Genomic DNA, 22632 nt, shown 5'->3' on the forward strand with positions numbered 1-22632 from the left:
AAGAGGGCAGGCTACATTACACCAGGTCAAAGACACTTTTCTCATGAAAAAAGCAGATGGGGATCAGTCAGTTTCTTCCACAGCCTGCCTTAGTAACCATTCATTATAGCCACTTTATTGACTATATAAACCTGAGGTGTGTTTGACTGTGATTAACAGGGCCAGTCTCAAGTGAAATGATGCACAGTGCTGCACACATGTTCTCTCACCCACACCCTACAGTGTACCCTTGGTTTCACCCATGCTGGCTTTTGAACATAATCCACACAGATTGCTTTTTTCTTGTTTTTCCACACATTGTTTTACACTTGAGGTGTTTAATCCTAACTTTCAGCACACCCAAAATAGGTAGTCTGCACTGTAATAAATGTGAAGGAAGTAACTCAAATAATCCAGTGGCATGCAGGCCACTAGAATGCCTCAGAAGCTATAGAGTTGTAGATGTTCTGAGGGGAATTTTAAATCTTTTTTCCTACCTTTTGATTCAGTGATGGTCTGAACAAAAATCATGAGTAAGGAAAGAAACATATTCTTACTTTTTTCTTTCAAGAATGAAATAAGCTATGTCTGAATCTTAATGTTCATGGCTGACTAAATTGTCATTCCCAATAAATGGAGAACACAATTCTTTGAGATACATAAATCATATGTGAGAATAGGACCTGACCTGCAAAACAAAAAAGATAGCTACAGTACTTTCTGTTTACCCCCTCTGTTATACGAAGAGTGAAAGTGAAAGAACATATGATCACAGGCGTGTATTTTATGTAGTTATCATTATACATATATACAGCATGTCTCTTCACTCCGACTGCCAAAGTCAGCCACCTTATGTGCATCCCTGTTTTGTTATATTGGAAAAAAGTGAAAGAACAAGTGGGCAAAATAATATAATAGAACTTGTTGCTGTCCGGCATATGTATACAGCATGCTTTCTTACTCATATCTGCTAAAGTTAGGCACCTGTATACACATCTGATGTCTGATTGTGAGAAAAGTAAAAAGAAAATAATGATGATAGTAACATATTTCAGTTTGTTGCTCTGTGAGAGTACACTGTCCATAGACAAGCTGTATTGACCTTCTGTGCAAACCTCTTAGGTCTGATTGCTAAGAAAGTTAAATAAATAATGATCAAACTGTCTCCAACACCACACAAGTGATTGTAACCTTCTGTGCACACCTCTGAACAGGGTCAGTTTTAGCCTAAGTAGGGCCTAGATCAGAGGTTAAGGATTACTCCCTCAAATCTTGTGTGTCACAATCCACAGAAACTTTTAGGATCTAGATGCAGTGTGTGTGTGTCGTATACCTTATTTTTGAATGATAATTACCAACAACCAGCAGATTTATATATGTTCCTTGCAATACCATGTGCATCTACATATAAAACTGAAACTTTTTCTAACACACACACACACACACACATATATATATATATATATATATATATATATATATATATATATATATATATATATATATATATGTACTCACACTGCCCCACTATATCAGGTCTATAACAAGATACAACACACACACACACACACACACACACACACACACACACACACACACACACACACACACACACACACACACACACACACACACACACACACACACACACATACATATATGCCCTCACACTGCATAGCTACCTACAGTCAAATCAGAGGAATGCCAGTTCATCTATGGTATGTCTTTTGGATACTCCAGAAAACCAGAGCACCTCAGTAAAACTGAGAAAGAGACATAGAGACATGAAAGACATGCAACTTTACACAGCAGGAATCACAGCCAAGAGCTCAACCAGAGAAGCAAGCACTATGAGATGGTAATGCTATTTTGCATGCCACTGTGCCAGTCATCAGTTGGTGTCACACACATCCTATGCAGGCCATCAAAGATAATTGTTTTAAAGATTTTAATACAGCTTCTTTTAACAATGTTATAACCAAGGCAATTGTTCCTTGCTACAGCTGTCAGTTGTGTAGTTATATAAACAAAGTTTTTAAACATCTTGTTAATGGGAAATATTTGTTTTTTCAGTGTTTTACAACATTTGGACCTGTTAATGCAGTTTATTTAGTGACTTGCAAATAATGTGCTTGAATTTATATTGCCAAAACAAATAGAATGTTAAAAGAACACACTTCAGAACATTTTTCTCATACACAGGCAATAGTCCTTAATAATGCCTTAGCTAGACATACAATAGATACACATGATTTACACAAGTTAACTTTTAGAGTAATTAGTATTTTAAGTCAGAATGATAGAGGTAGTGATGCTCCTTTACAAACCAAATGCACTGAATATAAATGGATTGATTATTTTCATGCAGATAGTTACCCAGGTTTGAAGGGCACTGTCGGTATTAAACTTGTCCTTAAGAGGACACCATCATTTACTTAATTAATTAATTAAATATTTAATAGATGAATTGTTTTATTAAATAATTATTGAGTATGGCTGTTTTTGATTGGTAGCAAGACATACAATGGCTACACATGATTCATGCAAGTTCACTTCTAGAGTGATTAATGTTTTAAGTAAGAATGATAGAGGTGGTGATGTTACTTTATAAACTGAAAGCATTGAATATAAATGGAAAAACTATTTTCATACAGATAATTATCCATGTTTGAATGACACTGTCAGTATTAAACTTATCCATAAGAGGAGACTGTGATGTACTTAATTAATTAAATATTTAATCATTTTATTATATAAATTATTTATTGAGTATGGATGCATTTTGATTGGTGTAGAATTGTTGTTTATAATGTATATAAGAATGTCTTGTTTACATTTTGGTATGAGCATTCTGGCTATTTTGTGACTGGTTTTATTTATTTTCAGGCCATCGAAAATAGACAGTTATTATGTATAATGCTGATTTTTAACAATTATGGCAAGTGAAAGAATTTATGGCCAACTTGTTGCTTTTACTTACTTTTCAATATACATCTATACACAGTCATTTTCATCCACAGACAGCCCCTGCACCCATCAATTACATTCAATTTAACTGCAGAACCAGTCATTTTTTTTCAACTCACTGATGTTAGAACCATCCGGAACCATCCAGTGAAATGCACTGAAACCTCCTGCTGCCATATTTTGCAACTTTGTAGTTAAGGAGTCAGGGTCAAATACTGAACATCAGGGGCAGATTTTAAATATTGCTCCTATGTAATTAGAAATCTGGTAGTATCTCAGGTTTTGTATTTACAAGCATTTTTCAAAGGATATGAAATTTTAAAATCACATGTCTATCATTGTTTGGTGAATGCAATACACAACAGTTTGCCAGAAAATAAAAACACTATTTTTACAAGGAACAGACAAAACATATGAATAGACAAAACTGGGGAAAGTGGAATGCTATGCCCTCTGTACATACATCTTACATACATGTGTTCAGCATAACACTGAAATATCAAAAGATACAAGTATCAGAAATGATTTTCTCTAATAGAATTATTTCAGACACTACAACTATCAAAATGGATTTCTACATTTCATATCAGAAAGATGTTTGTATTCTGAAAGGCATGAGCACAGCAACTATATGTTGCCACTTTGAATAAAGCTCATAATATGGCTTTGTTATAAAACAAAGGAGTATTGTGGAACATTGCTTGTCTGAGGGAAGCAGTTAGAAAAACTTGATGTTGCTTTGTTATTTATTCTGTAATGAATACAGCATTGTTTGTGGACCTCTTAACATTGGAGTACTCAGACAGTTTTTCTAAAAGACCCTAGCATGTTGTATCTGCTTATAAAATGTATGACACAGATAAGAGGGAGAAAAGCAGTGGAAAAAGAGAAGGCCATGGAATCCCAAAATACCAGAATTAGCCCATAGAATAGACCACCTGGACATCCCAATAGAGATCATTAGATGTGAGTGGCTAAGACAGCAGGAACTTCAGTTCATAACAAAGTATGTTTTGTCAAAAAGAAAAAAGAACTGAAAGCATGCACCATTTCAATGTTTTTCATTCTCCAAGATATAAGGACAGTGGACAATCTTTTTTTTTTAATTGCATGCCAGCAAGGAACTGTATTAAGTTCTTACGGTGAGCCTCCCCAGAAATAAAAAGTTAATAAATTCATGCTTTTCAGTCTTAGAGAGCATTAATGAAATCCTGTATGGTCTAGTACTGCAAATACTAAAATAATCTTTGTGAAACAGCAGGAACAGTGACAGAAAAAAATCCACATGATAATCATTAACCATCGTACAAACTGGATCTAATAAGGCACAGACTGATGATTTTCAGAAGCTGTTATGTATAATTAAAATTTCAAAGTCTGACTTTTTTGCAGTAAGATGTTTAGCCATGAATTGGCTAAAAGTCTTTAAGTAGTAGTACATGTGAGTTCATCACATGATCTTTATTGTTCTGAGCTTCCCAATGAAGATGTATTAAAACAGAGGACAGTATTCTGTCTGCCAGTAATTTTCAGCAATTCACCTCCCAGATAAAGACTGAACTTTGTCTGAACAGTTTAAAAAGGAAACAAGAAGCTTCCACTTATTTTCAACTTGTGCCATACATCCTAATACTCTGGACAGAATAATGTGTGCACAGGCACACTTCAGTTTGTTTTGTATAAAATCCAGATCTCCAAGTTTCAGGCTGCATGTTTTCACCAATATAGAGAAAAGGAAAGAAATGTTTTTCATAAAAAGGGACTTTGTTTTTAAAAACATTTCTTTTTCACAGATTCTATGTGGTATGACACTTTAAATAGTCATATTTAAACAGGCTTTAATTCCAAATGTGTTGGTATGTAAACTGAATACTGTAATGACAGTTTGATTTTTATGATGTTGGGTGTAAGCCAAGTAATTTGTAAATTTCTAATCTGGCAATTTTATTCCAGGTTTATTTTATTTTATTTCTACCTGAATATATTATAAATGTTTATTTAGTGCTGATGTTATGCTATTACTTTAATAGCAGGACTTTGGCAACAAAGTGTAAGAGGTGTTTTGCTGTGATAAACACAAAAATGTGCATTGCATGGAAGCTGATGTGGTCTGATAGTTTTGCAGGTAAAATGTATACATAGAGTTATACACAATTAATTATAAATGCACAGAAGTATGCATACACAAGCACACATGCACAGGCATACACAGACTGTTGCAAGATATTTCTGTGTGCATGGGTGTACCCTCCATATATTGGGAAATATGATGTAAGGTTTATATAGGTATCTTGGGGTTTCATTTCATATAACATTTTTAATTCTGAAAGCTTCACAAAGAAAATGTGAGTTGATTCTACAGGTTAATGTTTTAATATGATTTAAACCACATAATTTAATTGCAGAAAATGCGTGTACAAATGTCTATTACATTATTGGTAAAATAAATTTTGGTCAAGCTGTACATTTTCACTGAATGAAAGGGGTAGGAGGGGTTTTGTGCATCTAAATGGGCCCTTAAATAATGCAAACATGCTTAGTTTTGGTTTGTTGCATTTCCAATTTGGACAAAATTGGGAGTATTTAGATTTCTTGACAAAATGTGATTTTTACTGACTGCACTTGCTAATAGGAAAACATTCAACAAGTCAGTTACATATTTTATGCTGGCATTCTAGTGAAACACTATAGTCACTTAGATGGTGATGTGTGAACTTTACCAGAATATTAAGTTGTGTCACTTAGTGTGGTCACAGATCAAATGTTCAAAATAACATTATTGCCCAGGGGGAGGGGTATGCAAGTATAAATTCTGAAGTGTATGAGGTAATTAGGTTCAAACCATAGGAAATGCTCCACTAACCTCTGAGTGGAGTGAACAATGGCTATGGTCTGACGCATGATACAGACAAAAGGCTACAAATGTTTTATTCCTGGCTAGCCAGTAACTGCTAATCTGACAGATAAGGGATTAGGAGTTTGGTAATATATAGTAAGGTTTAGTAAAGATATTAATTTCATATCAGGAAACCACAATCAATGTCTATGCTTATTCCATAGTTTGTGAAGAAAAAAAAATTACATGAGGGTTGCAATATAAATATAAATGCTGAACTCCCAGCAAACCCCAGAACCTTTAAGAACTTTTCCTTAGCTAACTTCCTGCTATTAAGCAATGGCATGGCAAAATTTCAAGCACCCCAGACTCAGAGAACATGGCCTATTCAGAAGTGCTTATGAAAACTTTATACACGTATGTAAATACTGTAACTGCATACAAACAGGAGTACCAAAGTAAAATAAACGTAGGTCAAACTACAAAAACAAGCCCCCTTGATGGACCCCCCCAGTATAAATAGGTTGTACAACAAAAGAAAGAAAATCCTTTATAAAAATAGAAAAGATTATGCCCAAAAGACAAAAAAAAAATTAAAATAAAAATTAAAAAAAAAAAAAAACTACAGCAACAAAAAAACCCTCCCTCATCAGTCTTAACAAGTAACTTAGGAGACGAATAAAGTCCACCAAAGCCATCCTCCAGGCAAAAAGAGCCTCGCAGGCTAAGGATAACCATAAGACATTTTTCAGTTATGTACGCAATCTTAAACGGAACGCCCAACAGTATGCTGAACTAATAGTGAATGAAACTTCCTATGCTGAACCAGTGGATATTGCAAATTCCCCCCAGAAAATACCCTTTACCATTTTTTACCCAACTATCACTAAAGAACAGGTCCTAACTTTACTCCCTAGAGCTAAAAACACTGCATCAATGGGTCCTGATAATATCTCAAGATGCCTCAAACATAGCTTGAAACATGACCCATCAGGCCCACTAGAATCTCTGTTTAACCACAGTCTCTAGAAAGGCTGCAACAGTCATCCCTCTACACAAAGGCAGGACATCAACAGACCCAGGGAACTACAGACACATAGTTTGACTAGTCTTGTATGCAAGGTCATTGAAAGAATTCTTGTGGACCTGATAAACAAAGACATAGGAAATCTTCAAACACTGCACCCATTCCAGTTCAGTTTTGTCAAGGGCAAGTCATGCATACTAAATTTAGTGGACTTCTTTGAGAAAGTCACTAGAGCCATGGATGAGGAAAAACAGTACATACTGCCTACCTTGACCTGGTAAATACATTTGACACAATACTTCACTTGGGCATTATAGACAAACTCACAAATTTAGGTATAAATCCCTATGGCACCTGACAGATAGTCAAATGGCTCACAGGATGCATGAAGTTAGGGCGGGGGAATCCACCTCCACAAAGAGGTCTATTACCAGTGGTGTCCCACAGGGGTGATACTGGGATCACTCCTGTTTAGAATATACTTCTCTGAAATCAAGGCAAATGTAGAGTGTTTAAACATCTACACCAATTACATTCCAAGCATGGAAATGTACCATACGTAAGGGCACCATCCACATCCCTTTCTATATTCCTAGGATAACATAACATCCATAACAGCACGCATTTGTGTGGCTGCCCTTTGTTAAACCTTGCCCCATGGTCCATTCGAGAAGTAAGGCTCACCATCTGTACTTCTCAAGCCTGTAACCCCCTTGAGGATGTTATCTATCTCAGGGATGTTGTACCCTCTTTCCTTAAATCTGTCTCTCTGAATCTGGTTAAACATTTCACTCATAAAGTCTGCTTCTGTAGCATTTAATCTTGAGCCCTTAACCCTTGGCCTTTAATAATGTTTTTGAAAATGTGTGGGGGGGGTGCATACTCTTCCTATGTAAGTATGTGTTTCTATAACACGTTTTCCTGTATGTTCTGGTAGATATCATACCATCTATTGTCCTTATAACAGTAACATCTAAAACATTTTTATTATTATTGTTATAGAATTGTACATAGTGACCTTCAAAAAAGATGTTGTAGAATTTATGTATTCATAAAACCACATGAGTGTTTCTTCACTACCTTCCCAAACAAGAAAGAGGTCATCTACAAATCTTCGGTAAAAAAACACTCCTTGTGATGATCTCAAAATATGTTTCTCCTCCCACAGGGCTAAAACCACCGGGTACCCTTGACATATTCAAGTAATATCAAGAGGATTGAGATGGTAATGAGGAAACACTGGCAGATACTCACCACCGATTTGGAGGCAAATTCTATAATTGGACAAAGGCCAATGTTTGTTTATAAGAACAAATAGAATTTGAAGAGGATGTTATGTTATCCTAGGAATATAGAAAGGGATTTGGATGGTGCCCTTATGTATGGTACATTTCCATGCTTGAAATGTAATTGGTGTCGATTTTTAGACGCCTCTGAGACATTTACACACCCTGATACAGGGAAACACCTAGAATTAAGGCTACAGCCAGTTGTAACACTTGTCATCTGGTTTACTTGGCTGTCTGCCAAATATGTTCCTGTTTCTACGTAGGCAAGACAGATAGAAGATTATGAGATCGCATCAGGGAGCATGTATATAACATCAACAAATCTATATGTACTAATGCCCTAGCTAAACATATCTCTAGATATGGCAATGAACATACATTTAGGTTCATGGTGATTGAAGTTATATCAGAGGATGAACGGGCTGGGTGACATAAAGAATAAAGTAGAAACTAGTGAATTAAAATGGATAATCAGAATGAGGCCAAATAAGGGTAAAGGCTTAAATAAAAAGTCTGGATTAAACCAGTGCTTAAAAATACACCTGCATGTAAATAACATAAGATTTGCCCATGTGGCGGATATCTTTGTTGATTAATGGCATTTGAATATATTATTTTGTTGTGTATATTTTATTTATTATTATTTTTATTCAAATAGGACTGCAAGAAATTTATTTTAGTTTGCACACATATATGCCTTTACATGTTTTAAAATATGCTTTCACTAGTTCATTGTTTGTTCTTATATGTATTGTCTTCAGATGGACGCATATTAACTTTAGTTAGTTGATTGAGGAAAATGCTAGTGATACTACAAGCAACGCACATTTCAATGTGCACTTCTTTGTATATATTTTCAGAACATGTTAGCGCCTATTTTTTTATATATGCTTTTTATATGTGCTTGTTTAGTTCATAGGTTCATAAGTTCATAGGTAGGTACTAGGCTATCGGCCCAAGGGCCTACATAAGCCTAGCCAGCAAGGTACCATAGCTTACGCCACCCAAGAAAGTTATTTTCCTGTGCCACTGTCCAGCGGAGACACAGAAGTGATCCCCCGGGGTGTATTTCCTATTTCCCATCCACTCATCAAGATTTTTCTTGAAGAGTGCTAATGAAGAACTTTGCTTGACATAGATGGGTAGCTTGTTCCAGAGTATAGGAAGTCTCTGGGACAGGAATCTATCCCTCCAGTGTGTCGTGTTTATTGTAGTGACAAGGTTTAGGCCCCTAGAGTGTGTAGATTGGAGGGATTGGGATTTCTTTAGGTGTAGCATGTCCAACAGATCTGGGTTTGACATAGCTTTATATGTTAGGCAGAGATCACCTCGGAGTAGGCGATATGCTATGGAGTAAAGCTGGAGTTTTTTGAGGTGGTCAGTGTAGGGCATTTGTTTGAGGCCAGTAATCCTCTTTGTGAGGTACTTCTATGGCCTTTCCAGCTGCTGCAGATGTCTTGTGAGGTACATTCCAAAAGGGGCGTTGTACTTTGTAATGGATCTAATGAGTGATGAGTAGAGCGGAACAATGACCTCTTTTTTCCTGGATGAGAACCCTTTTATGATGAGGTGTGCCACGTAGAAGGACTTCCTGACTACTGTCGCAATGTGACTATCAAAGGAGAGACTACTGTCCACCTGGGTCCCAAGGTCTCTTATCATGCATTCGGTGTTAAGTAGATTGCTTCCTATGTGGTAGTTCATGGGTACAGAGTTTTTACCAAAGGGGATGACACTGCACTTTTTGGCACTGAGCTTGAGGCCATGGCTCTGACACCAGGCATCTGTCTCAGTGAGGCCCTTCTGTAGGATGTCCACATCATTTGGGGACTTGACTATGGCTCCTAGTTTGCAGTCATCTGCGAACTTTATCAGCCAGAGGCCTTCTGTGTTAGCCTGTACTTCAGAGAAGTAGATACCAAACAGGAGAAGTCCCAGGATGGAGCCCTGTGGCACTCCACTTGTCACTTCCTTGAGGTCAGATTTGGAGTCTGCAACTTTTACAGAGTGGGTTCTGTCAGTGAGCCAGTTGGCAACCCATCTTGTAACATAGGAATTTATACCTAGTTTAGTGAGTTTATCTATAATTCCAGAATGGGGGATGGTGTTGAAAGCCTTGGCGAGGTCAGGATAGGCTGTGTGAACCACCTTACCCTCATCCACGGCTTTGGTGACTGCCTCAAAGAAGTTGATCAGGTTCAGGAGGCATGATCTACCTTTCACAAACCCAAACTGGGTGGGATCCAGAGTTTGGAGGTTACCAATGTCTTTGTTTATGAGTTCCATGATGATACATTCCATGGCCTTGCAGACCAGGCTCGTCAGGCTAATAGGTTGATAGTTCCCCATGATCAGTGTTGGCTCCCCCTTTGTGGAGTGGGATAACTGTTGTTGTGCACCATTCAGTGGGCACAAAGCCTGATGTGAGGCTATTATTGAACATGGTGCTTGAGTGGGGAGCCAGTTCGTTCTGAAGTTCATGTAAAACGCAGCCTGGGATGTTGTCCGGTCCCATGGATGCTGTGTTTTTGGCTTTAGAGAGTGCAGCTTTTACCTGCGTAGTTGTGATTACAGGGACTCTGCATTCTTCCTGTATAGATATGGGCCCTTTAGTGGGTGAGAGGGGGGTAAAGTTAGCACTGAACTGATCTGCCAGGATGTTGGCAATATCAGTTGGGTCTGTAATTTTCATGCCTTTGTGCTGTAACTCAAAGCAGATCTGGGTGTTGCCATCTAGATTCTTGACATAGCTATAGAATGCTTTGTGTTTGTCCTTGGATTTAGTGGCGATTTTGTTTTGTAGCTAGCTTTGGAAGATCTTATAAGGGATCTCAGCTTCTTACTAAGGCTGACCAGGGAGCTCCTCCACTCATGGGATTTTACTCTCTTTTGCAACAGTTTCTTCCTTCTGTTGTACAGTTTGTTTATGGCAGGGGACCACCAGATTGGCTTCCTTTTTTTGGAGGATAGCGTCTTGGTTCTGTTTGGGATAGCACGATCCATGCACTCGTGTAAGTGCTTATAGAGTGTATTTGTGCAGGATTCAGCAGTTGTAATTATATTGTCCATCTGCATGGGTGTCATGAAGTTCACCACTTCTGTCTTAAGAAGCATGAAATTGGCTTTGGAGAAATGTTTTACTGTGGTTTCCTTAATGGGGGGTGGGTGCGGGATGTGGATATCAAGGGTGATAAGCTTATGGTCGGATCGGACCAACGAGGAGTGGAACACCAGCCACACATGTTGGTAATGACTAGGTCTAGGATATTGTTGCCCCTGGTGGGGGTGTGGATAAGTTGATCTAGGGCATTGGAGTTTATGAATTCCAGAAAGCGTTGAGCTAAGGAGTTGGTACATGAGTAGTTTTCCCAGTTAATGATGGGGTAGTTGAAGTCGCCCATTATTAGGGTGTTTGGTTGAACCCTAATATTTTCCAGTACATCAAGAAAAGAGGAGTGGGAATCCTGGGGCATGGTGGGAGATCTGTAGCAAGCTACAATTTGGATTGCAGTTTTGCCCAGAGTTAGTTGCACTTGGATATCTTTGGATGCATTATGCTGAGCAACTAGCCTGGAGGTGTGGATATCCTTAATGAATATGGACACACCTCCGCCTTTGGTGTTTTGGTCCAGGTTACATGGCCAAAAAGTGTGGTATGAGTTATAGCCTGGTAGTGTAGGGGTGCTCTCTGGAGCCTTGAACCAGGCCTCAGTCACTGCACAGATATTGATGTTCTCCATTTTAAGGAGCGCCTCGAGTGAGTACATTTTGAGATTTAGACTTCTAGCATTGAGTAGCATTACCTTCAGTTTTTGTTTGTCTGTTCCTGTTATGGTGGTGAATTTGTTATTTGAACCCTGCCTAAAAAATGCACTATAGGGGCAGCAAGAGCCTTAGCCAGTATCCGGAATCCCAGGGGTGACAGGTGCAGGCCATCTGTGGCAAAGCATCGTGGTCTGTCAACCATGTCATCCCAAGCAGACAGATACTGGATCCCTTTAGAATGACACCAGAAGCTTAACCAATTGTTGAAGTCAATCATTTTGTCCTTGTACTGCGGTATCATTCTGGGAGATGGCAGAATGCTACTCAGGGCTAGGGTCATACCTACCTGGGCTACAAGATCGGAGAGCTCTTCCATGTCTCTTTTCATGTAGTCCAGGGAGGTACGTCTCAGGTCATTCACACCAACATGGACAATGACAGAGTCATATTTGTACTTGGTATGGAGTGACCTGAGTGCATGAGTTATGTGGCGGATCCTGGCACCCGACAGGCAGCTGACAGTAACCTTCTCCTTGTCTAGCTTGGTGAGTGGGACATCAGTGTGCCTGACTATAGAGTCACCTATGACTACTGTGTTGGGTACGTTGTGTGTATTGCTTTTAGAATGGAGGCTGACAATGATATTAATTAAGTAATTGAATAATTAATGTATTGCTTCCATTGGCTTGCATCTCTTTAAAAATGTTTTAGCTGAAATGCATTGATATTGTCTGATGAAGCAGTTGTTTAAACTGCGAAAGCACTCACAATAAAATGTTTTAATACTTTTACTGGATATAACTTTGATGTTTTTATCCTGCCTTGAGTTAATGCATAATTATACCATTTTGGAAGATAATCATTCCTGCAAACTGCAACATTGATAGCACTCCTGGAAGAGTAAACCCAGTGGTAAGGGAATTGAGAACTCAGGTTGACAGTAACCTTAACTTTCATTGCTATGTATCCATGGTAGTAAGAAAATCCTTCTATGTAGCACAACATATAAGTAAGGGCATGGCATCCAGCTCTAAGTAGATCATAGTCCTGCTATACTCAGCCCTCATTAGACCAATAATGGAGTAGAGTGCATCCTTCAGCATGTAGCTGATCAGGCATTTGCAGCAGTGGAAGTAGCCACAGAAGTTTCTTATTAAAAGAACCCAAGGTGTAAATAAGATGTCCTATGTGGACCACCTCAATGCCCTATCCCTGTACTTGGTCTCTGACAGAATACCTAAGGATAATCTATGCCTAACCTACAAGGCATTCTATGATTCAGCCCAGATGAATCTGCTACACATTCACAAATCAATCAACGCTAGAATTACAAAATCTAAGGATCTAAACCTCATCTGTGACATAAACAAAATAAATTGCAAGGAGAGGTATGTATCTCAGAGATTACTCCTTCTCTGGAATAGACACCCCATTCATGTGAAACAGAGGTCTTCCCTAAGCCTATTCAAATGCAGCTTGGACCAATGGATGAGAAGTAGCAAATTCACCCCTGGGTTGTAGCCTATGGCCCTTATGGTCAGGGGCAGTTTGTAGATGGCCTAAGGTCAAATTCATTCTATCTTGTGGGCTTTGATAACTGGAAAAAGTGTGGTATGAATGGCTTGGCTTAAAGTCTCCAGGGCTGTTAGCAGAGTAACCACCCATGATCCACTGATCCTATTATCCTATGTAAGTGTCACAACATTGGAAAAGTTATTTAGATTAGATACCAGTATATAGTCAAAGACTGAACTTCAGTCACTAGATTTGTTATATCTAGTGGCAGTTTGAAGCCAAATAGATAATATATAAGGCAGCATATAATATCCTTAAAAAACTGTAAGTACAGTTTGCTTAAATGTTAATTAGATTAATTCCATGGAATATAAGATTAGTGAGTACTAAACAATCAAGTAACGGGTCATGTAATATTGCCAGGCTATAAATATGTATATATACACACAAATCATATGGCACCCAAAAGGAATAAACATGCCCTGCTACCCAAAAGTGTGATTTTGGCAGGCTTTTTAGATGTGCAGTAGTTACAAACACAGCCGAGAGTAGAGGGAGCATAACTGTTTCATTTGGATATTGCTGTAGTATAAAAACAATCACAAATCACTACACTTCACAATCAAATATAGCAGACCTTATGCTGAAAACATATAGGGATTTTTACAGCAAAACAGAAACATATCGTGCCAACAATTAAAGTATTTCAAAAATTGCTATTACAGTTGTAGTAGGCAATGACTGTAATATACCTCTGAACAATCCAGATTTTTGCAGAATGTCCAGATTTTTCACTCATATTTTGGTCTATTCCTCATAAAATTTGTGATTTTCTGGCTTGCTTTGGTGAATCAGTGAGGATAAAATTCATTAAATATTGACAAGCATTTCAGTTTCAGACTTCATATACTTCAGAAAATGCATGGTAGTACACAATCTTTTTATTCTAGCAACTTTATAGCCTTATAAAAATCAATATTTAAAATGCATTCCTATTTTGGGGGCTTTGCCCCCACATTATTTTTGGCTTTGTCCAAATATTTTGTGCTAAGAGATTGAGAGCTATGGACTCTAATTATGAACAGCAAGATATAAATTTTATTTGTATTGTGAAGCATCTAGCAATCACAGCTAGACATCTTGCAACCTATCTAGGAATACTGTCCTTAACCAACTTCTACTATAAGGCTAGATTTAATAGTCAAAAATACAGTGCAGGCTTATAGTCACAAAGCTACTTAAGGTTTAAAATTAAATTAGGAACATTTAGCTAGCTCATTGAATCATGACAAAAAGTAAACACTTAACAGAGCACATCCAAAACAAGCTATACTATTATTTACAGGCAAAATCACCCTTACAAGTTAGACCTGATCAGAAACAAACTAGAACATTAGATCATTAATTGCATATTACAGAGTGTATATTTTGTTACAGCAAACTGATAAAGCCGCACAACAGTTCTGATATTTTGATTCAATCCTTTATCCGCATGTCCAAATGGAAGACAAGTCGTGTACGAAACACAAATCTAAATGAAGAAATATTACTGAATAAGGGTCTGTGCTGTACAACTGCACTCATTTACCAAATGCAATGCTACATTATCAGATCAGATGGCTGTTTAAAAGGACTGGAAAATGGTGCCCTGGATGTGTAGCTTAAAGCATTTCCTTGAAGGGATTGTAAGGTGAGGAAGGGAATACTCGTCCCATCTACAGCAAAAAGCAATCTGTCTTTCCCTATCTTCTTCCTTTTCATTAGAGTTGTATTATTAGTCAGAGACAAGATATGCAAATTTTTTTTTTCAATAATAAGTCTTTATTCTTTTCCAAATGTAAAAACAATACCACAACATAGTTACAATATATACATGAATGCTTCCAACAGTTACATAAAGTCGTTATACATTATACTAAACTTCTGAATGGATATTAAATGAAGAGCAAATAAGAATCTAGTATCAATATAAAGCTTATCTATACTTATCTATACTAAGCTCCATATTTAGTATGTACTTCCCGGAAAGATATGCAAATTTAAAAAATGATGTTTTGCCTTCATGTTATTGCTCTGAAATACCTTCCTCTTATTCTTTTCTTTGTCTTGAAAAGTTATACGATTATAGCACACACAATTTTCAGAAACCAGCAGTCAGTCAAGAGATAGATGGATGCGGTACTGCTGAAATTATTCTGCTATTGCTGTCCACATGGGGAATCTACTGGCATAAATACTAAAATGAAAATCTATGCTGATAGTTTTCTGCAATTGGTTTACAACAGGGTGGTAACATTATTGATGCACATGCAGCTTAAATGCTTATGCATATTAAATAGAGGTGTCACACCTGGAATTTACTGAGCAATAGTACAGGATGTGCACCTACATACAAGCAATTGGCTTCTTAGCACTGCTTTGTGGTTCTATCTTGTTGTGGGGCAGGTCATTAATAATGTGAAGACAGGATTCACTGGAGCAACACTGTTGCTAAAAAAAAGATTAAAGGCAAAAGAAGAAAAAATGAGCTGCAAAGTCTAAGCTGAAGCTAATTTGAAGAGTGGACTTTAGGTAGCCCGAATAGTTTAAACCTGCTTAACCGGCGCTGCCCTAGTGCGCTGCCCTAGTGTGCAACGGTAGCAGCTCCGCGCTAAATCGCGCTAATTCGCGCTAATTCGTGCTAAAGCGCGCTAAAACGCGCTTTATAGCAGGGGGCTGGAAAAGACAGGAAATGACCCAAAATGGCCAATAGACTACAAGTTACTGCCTTAAACCACTCCTCTAAGGACAAACAGGCAGCTCAGTACTCCCCACTCTCACTGGTGAGTAAAGAAACTTCCCCCTGACCAAACAAGGAAAATGGAGAAACACAGGAACCAAGACAAAGCCCAGGGATCAGCAAAATCTGGTCTCTGGAACACTAGTTAGAAAAGTATGGAAAAACAAGGATATTTTTTTTTGTTTTTTTCAAGTTTTTTTACAGAAAAGCAGAAAACACAATAAATGCTATGATTTTCGATTAAATGCTATCAAAAGCTAGTACACTTGAGTGTATTAGCCTGTAGTTTAACTTTTAGGCAAAACTTAAACTAGCAAGTGCAGTAAACAGTTTTAGCTTATAAACACAGTAAAAACAGTGCAGACTTTGATAAAACAAACAGAAACAGTGTTTGAAAGGCACAAAAAGTCGAAAAAGCCAAGAAAAATACTTAAAATCTGGAAAGGTAGTCTTTTCTGGTCTCTGCTGCTAGAGGAACACTGCTGGCCACCACAAGGAGCTGTGCTGAGTTCTCAATAGCTGGAAAAGCCAAAAGCAGCTTTATAGGAGGGGCCTGGAAAAGACAGGAAATGACCCAAAATGGCCAATAGACTACAAGTTACTGCCTTAAACCACTCCTCTAAGGACAAACAGGCAGCTCAGTACTCCCCACTCTCACTGGTGAGTAAAGAAACTTCCCCTGACCAAACAAGGAAAATGGAGAAACACAGGAACCAAGACAAAGCCCAGGGATCAGCAAAATCTGGTCTCTGGAACACTAGTTAGAAAAGTATGGAAAAACAAGGATATTTTTTTGTTTTTTTTCAAGTTTTTTTACAGAAAAGCAGAAAACACAATAAATGCTATGATTTTCGACTAAATGCTATCAAAAGCTAGTACACTTGAGTGTATTAGCCTGTAGTTTAACTTTTAGGCAAAACTTAAACTAGCAAGTGCAGTAAACAGTTTTAGCTTATAAACACAGTAAAAACAGTGCAGACTTTGATAAAACAAGCAGAAACAGTGGTCGAAAGGCACAAAAAGTCGAAAAAGCCAAGAAAAATACTTAAAATCTGGAAAGGTAGTCTTTTCTGGTCTCTGCTGCTAGAGGAACACTGCTGGCCACCACGAGGAGCTGTGCTGAGTTCTCAATAGCTGGAAAAGCCCGCCAAAACGCGCTTTATAGCAGGGGCTGGAAAAGACAGGAAATGACCCAAAATGGCCAATAGACTACAAGTTACTGCCTTAAACCACTCCTCTAAGGACAAACAGGCAGCTCAGTACTCCCCACTCTCACTGGTGAGTAAAGAAACTTCCCCCTGACCAAACAAGGAAAATGGAGAAACACAGGAACCAAGACAAAGCCCAGGGATCAGCAAAATCTGGTCTCCGGAACACTAGTTAGAAAAGTATGGAAAAACAAGGATATTTTTTTTTTCCTTGTTTGGTCAGGGGGAAGTTTCTTTACTCACCATCACTCCACTCTTCAAATTTTCCCTTAAAACTACCTTCCTTGAGCTATACTACTGATCTAATCAGCGTATCCTAGAACTAAAAGGATCATCTCTACTTGACTCCAAGTAGACTATTCTCTATCTGTTAAACCTAGCACTTGCTCCTACAGTACTTATTACCTTGATACGGCACTCTTGTCATAGATAGTACCCCAAAAAGGCAAACCCCCATTTCTCGGTCACCCACGTCCCCCGGAATCTTTTTTAAAGTTTTTTGTCTATTCCTTCTAGCATGTCGAGGGATCAGTTACTAGTGTCCTCTCCTGCTCAGCTGGTGAACCTAGGAATATTGAGGCAATGTTACAATTGCCTCATGTACACAGACAACCCTCTCCTCCTCCCACAAAACACAAATACATGCGAGAGATGCAACTATACTGCCAAACTGGAGGCTGAGCTCTCTCAACATAGGACTGGCAAGACCAGTCAGGAGGAGAAGGTTACCACACACACTATAGACCCAGTCTCACATAGTACCACCACAACCTCAAATCATACACATAAACACACAAAGACATACTCGGAGGCTCTGATCAAAAATCTACCAAAACAGCAGAGGCCACCAAAGCAGACACCCAAACAACCACCACCTCAGAACACAACACCTGCAACACATAGACCTCACAGTCAGAGTGTCAAACAGTCACAGCCCTTAAGGCCAAGCACAATGCCAGACACACTAGTCATTGGTGACTCCATAGTCAGACACACTGACGTCCCGCTCACCAGACTGAGTAAGGAGAAGGTCACAGTAAGCTGCCTGTCGGGCGCTAGAATCCGCCACATAACGCAAGCACTCAGGTCTCTCAACAGCAGGTACAAATACGACTCAGTCATTGTCCACGCTGGTGTAAAGCGACCTGAGACGCACCTCCTTGGACTACATGAAAAGAGACATTGAGGAGCTCTCTGATTATGTAGCCCAGGCAGGTATGACCCTGACCTTGAGCAGTATCCTACCTTCACCAAGAGTGATGCCACAATACAGAGATAAGATGATCAGCTTTAACAATTGGCTTAAACACTGGTGTCATTCAAAGGGGATCCAGTATCTGTCTGCCTGGGATGACATGCTGGACAAGCCACGCTGCTTCGCAAGGGACGGCTTGCACCTGTCACCCCTGGGATTCCGGATATTGGCAAAGGCTCTTGCCACCCCATAGTGCCTTTTTAGGCAAGGCTCAAATTCTAAACCTACCACCCTAGAACACAAAAAGGAAAAAACTAAGGGTAATGCTGCTCAATGCCAGAAGTCTAAATCTCAAAATGCACGCACTCGAGGCCCTTCTCAGTATGGAGAACATCGATGTCTGTGCTGTGACAGAAACCTGGTTCAAGGCTCCTGAGAGCACCCCAGCGCTATCAGGTTTTACCTCATATCATGCGTTCCGGCCCCAAAATCCGGACAATACCAAGAAAGGAGGGGGGGTATCCATATTCATCAAGGACACCCACACCTCAAGACTGGTGGCAACGCACGATGCATCGGAGACCATCCAGGTGCAATCAGCCATAGGCAAGACTGCTCTGCAAATTGTAGCATGTTACAGGCCACCCTCACAAACTCAGGAACCTTACATGGCCTTCCTGAAAACACTAGAGGGGATAAATGTATCACCAAACACCATCATACTAGGTGACTTCAATTACCCTAATATAGACTGGGAACACTACTCAAGCCCAAACACCCTAGCCCAAAAGTTCCTGGAATTCATAAACTCAAATGCCATGGAACAACTAGTCACCATCCCCACAAGAGGAGATAACATACTTGATCTCATCATCACGAACATGGGAGCACAATGTTCAACACCGGAAGTATACCCCTCACTGGTGAGATCAGATCACAAACTAATCTCGCTGGAGGTTCTCATTCCACCCCACCTGAAATAAAAAGACCACAGTAAAGAACTTCTCAAAGCCGACTTCACACTTCTAAAGACTAGTGTGGTCTCCTTTAAGGCCCCGAGCGGCGGAAAACAGTACTCAAGCCGCTGAATCACTTACAAATGCCTTCTACCAGCACCTGCAGGACTGCATGGATAAGGCAATCCCAAGCAAAACAAAGACTCTTTGTACCAAAGGTAAGCGTCCAGTCTGGTGGACCCCAGCCATAAACAAACTCTACAACAAAAGGAGGAAGCTACTACAAGATAGAGCAAAATCCTTAAAAGGCAAGACACCCTTGATCACTATAAGTAAAAAACTAAGAGCTCTCATAAAATCATCCAAAGCAAATTTCGAGAGAAAAATAGCTAAAGACTCAAAAGACAATCATAAGGCCTTCTTTAGCTATGTTAGAAACCTGGGAGGAAACTCCCAGATATGCTCAGAACTAGTTCAAAATGATGTGAAGATTACTGATCCTACAGACATTGCCAACATACTGGCTGACAGGTTCAGTGCAAACTTCTCCCCCCCCTCCCCCCCCAAAAGGAGAGATATCTATACCAAACGATTGCAGCCCCCAAACATCTCCAATGCCCAAGTGAGAACTGCTCTCTCCAAAGCAAAAAACACAGCATCCATGGGACCTGATGGTGTCCCCGGCTGTGTGCTCCATGAACCCAATGAGGAATTAAACCCACAGCTAGGACAGCTGTTTAATCAAAGTCTTACCTCTGGATACGTACCCAGGGAGTGGCGCACTGCAACTGTGGTCCCACTTCACAAAGGCGGTGCCTCCACCGACCCTGGAAATTACCGACCCATTAGCTTGACAAGCCTTATCTGCAAAGCCATGGAGAGGATCATAATGGACCTCATAAATAAAGACATAGGGAATTTGCAGACTTTGGATCCAACCCAGTTTGGCTTTGTCAAAGGCAGATCATGCCTTTTAAACTTGGTTGACTTTTTCGAAACAGTCACCAAAGCCATTGATGAGGGAAAGGCAGTCCATATAGCCTACCTCGATCTGGCTAAGGCCTTTGATACAATACCCCACTCGGGTAAAACTCATCAGCTTAAATGTTAACCCATACATTACAAGATGGGTTGCAAACTGGCTGAGTGACAGAACCCACAGGGTCAGAGTTGCTGGCGCCATGTCAGACTCAAAGCCTGTCACAAGTGGTGTCCCACAGGGCTCAGTCCTGGGCCCACTCTTGTTTGGCATCTACTTTTCTGAAGTACAAGCAAACACAGGAGGGTTATGGCTGACAAAGTTTGCAGATGACTGCAAACTGGGTGCCATAGTAGAAAATACATCTGACACAGATATCCTTCAGAAGGGTCTCACAGAAACGGATAACTGGTGCCAGAGCCACGGCCTAAAGTTGAATGCCAAAAAATGCATAGTCATACCCTTCGGGAAAAACAAGGTTACCCCTAGCTACCAAATAGGTGGCAATCCACTGAGCACAGAAGAAGTTATCAGGGACCTGGGGACCCAGGTTGATAGTAGTCTGTCATTCGACACCCATGTAGCTAAAGTAGTTAGGAAGACCTTCTACATTGCCCACCTTATCATGAAGGGATTCTCATCTAGATCAAGGGAGGTCATAGTCTCCCTTTACTCATCACTCATCAGACCAATGATTGAGTACAATGCCCCATTCGGAATGTATCTGACCCGACACTTGCAGCAGTTGGAGAGGCCACAAAAGTTCCTCACCAAAAGGATAAAGGGTCTCAAAAATCTGTCCTATGCTGCCCGACTGAAAGAACTCCAGCTCTATTCAGTCGCCACCGCTTGCTCAGAGGTGACCTTTGCCTAACATACAAGGCCATGTCAAACCCAGATTTGATGAATATGCTTCACCTCAAAAATCTAGATCCATCAGAGCCACAAGGGCGGAGACTTAAACCTCGACACGGCTATTAATAGGACGTGCTGGAGGGATAGATTCATCACCCAAAGACTCCCTATGCTGTGGAACAAAATCCCGGTATATGTGAGGCAGAGCACCTCACTGGCCTTGTTCAAGAGAAATCTTGACCAATGGATGGGAGATTGCAGATATACCCCAGGGATTACCTCAGTGTCACTGCTCGACAGAGGCACAGCAAAATAATGGGTATAGTTCCCCATACTAAAGGGGTGGCGTAAGCCACAAAACGATGGGCTAGTCTTGTAAATGCCCTCGGGCAGATAGCCTAGTATGAACCTATGAACCTATGAACCTATGTATAAATACCACAGCCACAATAGTAATGAACAGCTTACTGTAGCAGTGGAGGACAGACATGCCTGATGTGTTAAAGTTGATGTAATAAAAACAAAAGTTGGCATGCACTGTAAGATAGATTGCATGATGACGTATGTTCAAAGGCAGAAGGGAAGAAGGTGATATGGTGGGCAGTTAGACTGTGCAAGACTGATTTAATGGAATGCTGTTTCTTATATATATATATATATATATATATATATATATATATATATATATATATAAAGAGAGAGAGAGAGAGATGATAGGATGGGAAAATGGGGTACAGTTAATGGTGGAGAGCATCTCAACAGTAGGGCTCAGGGACCCAGAACAGACAGACAGAAAACTGTATAGTGGTGGTGCAGGAGTCAGCTGGGAGGGACAGACTGAAGCATTTATACAAACCTGAACCACCTGCAGCATCTTCATATGCAAGCACAGTGCTCATATTCACTTCATGCACAAGTGCTTTGTTTACTCTTTTCTACTAGCCATCCAGCACTGTGGATGAAGGTATCTCTAAAATGCATCCTACAGCATGCATATTCATGCTGAATTTAATACCTTTCTATGAATATGCGTCTTCTGTACTTTTCTTTTCTGCACTGACAATTTAAAAATGACTCTCTGCAAGTTTGCACCTGCAGTTTAGTGTGGGCATGGACCATCCATTTCTTATGTTTTAGCAAACAGGATAAACCATTGTTACAGCCCTTCCATTGATATTCAGGTTAACATATATTATTTTAAGTTATGTGAAATAAGTCTCTAAGTAGAATATTATCACTTATTAAATGTAGCACATGCATTTTTACTTTTTTATATTTCAGC

Source organism: Protopterus annectens, chromosome 5.part0 (assembly GCF_019279795.1).
Source record: "Protopterus annectens isolate FY-2018-M chromosome 5.part0, PAN1.0, whole genome shotgun sequence".
NCBI classification, from domain to species: Eukaryota; Metazoa; Chordata; order Ceratodontiformes; family Protopteridae; genus Protopterus; species Protopterus annectens.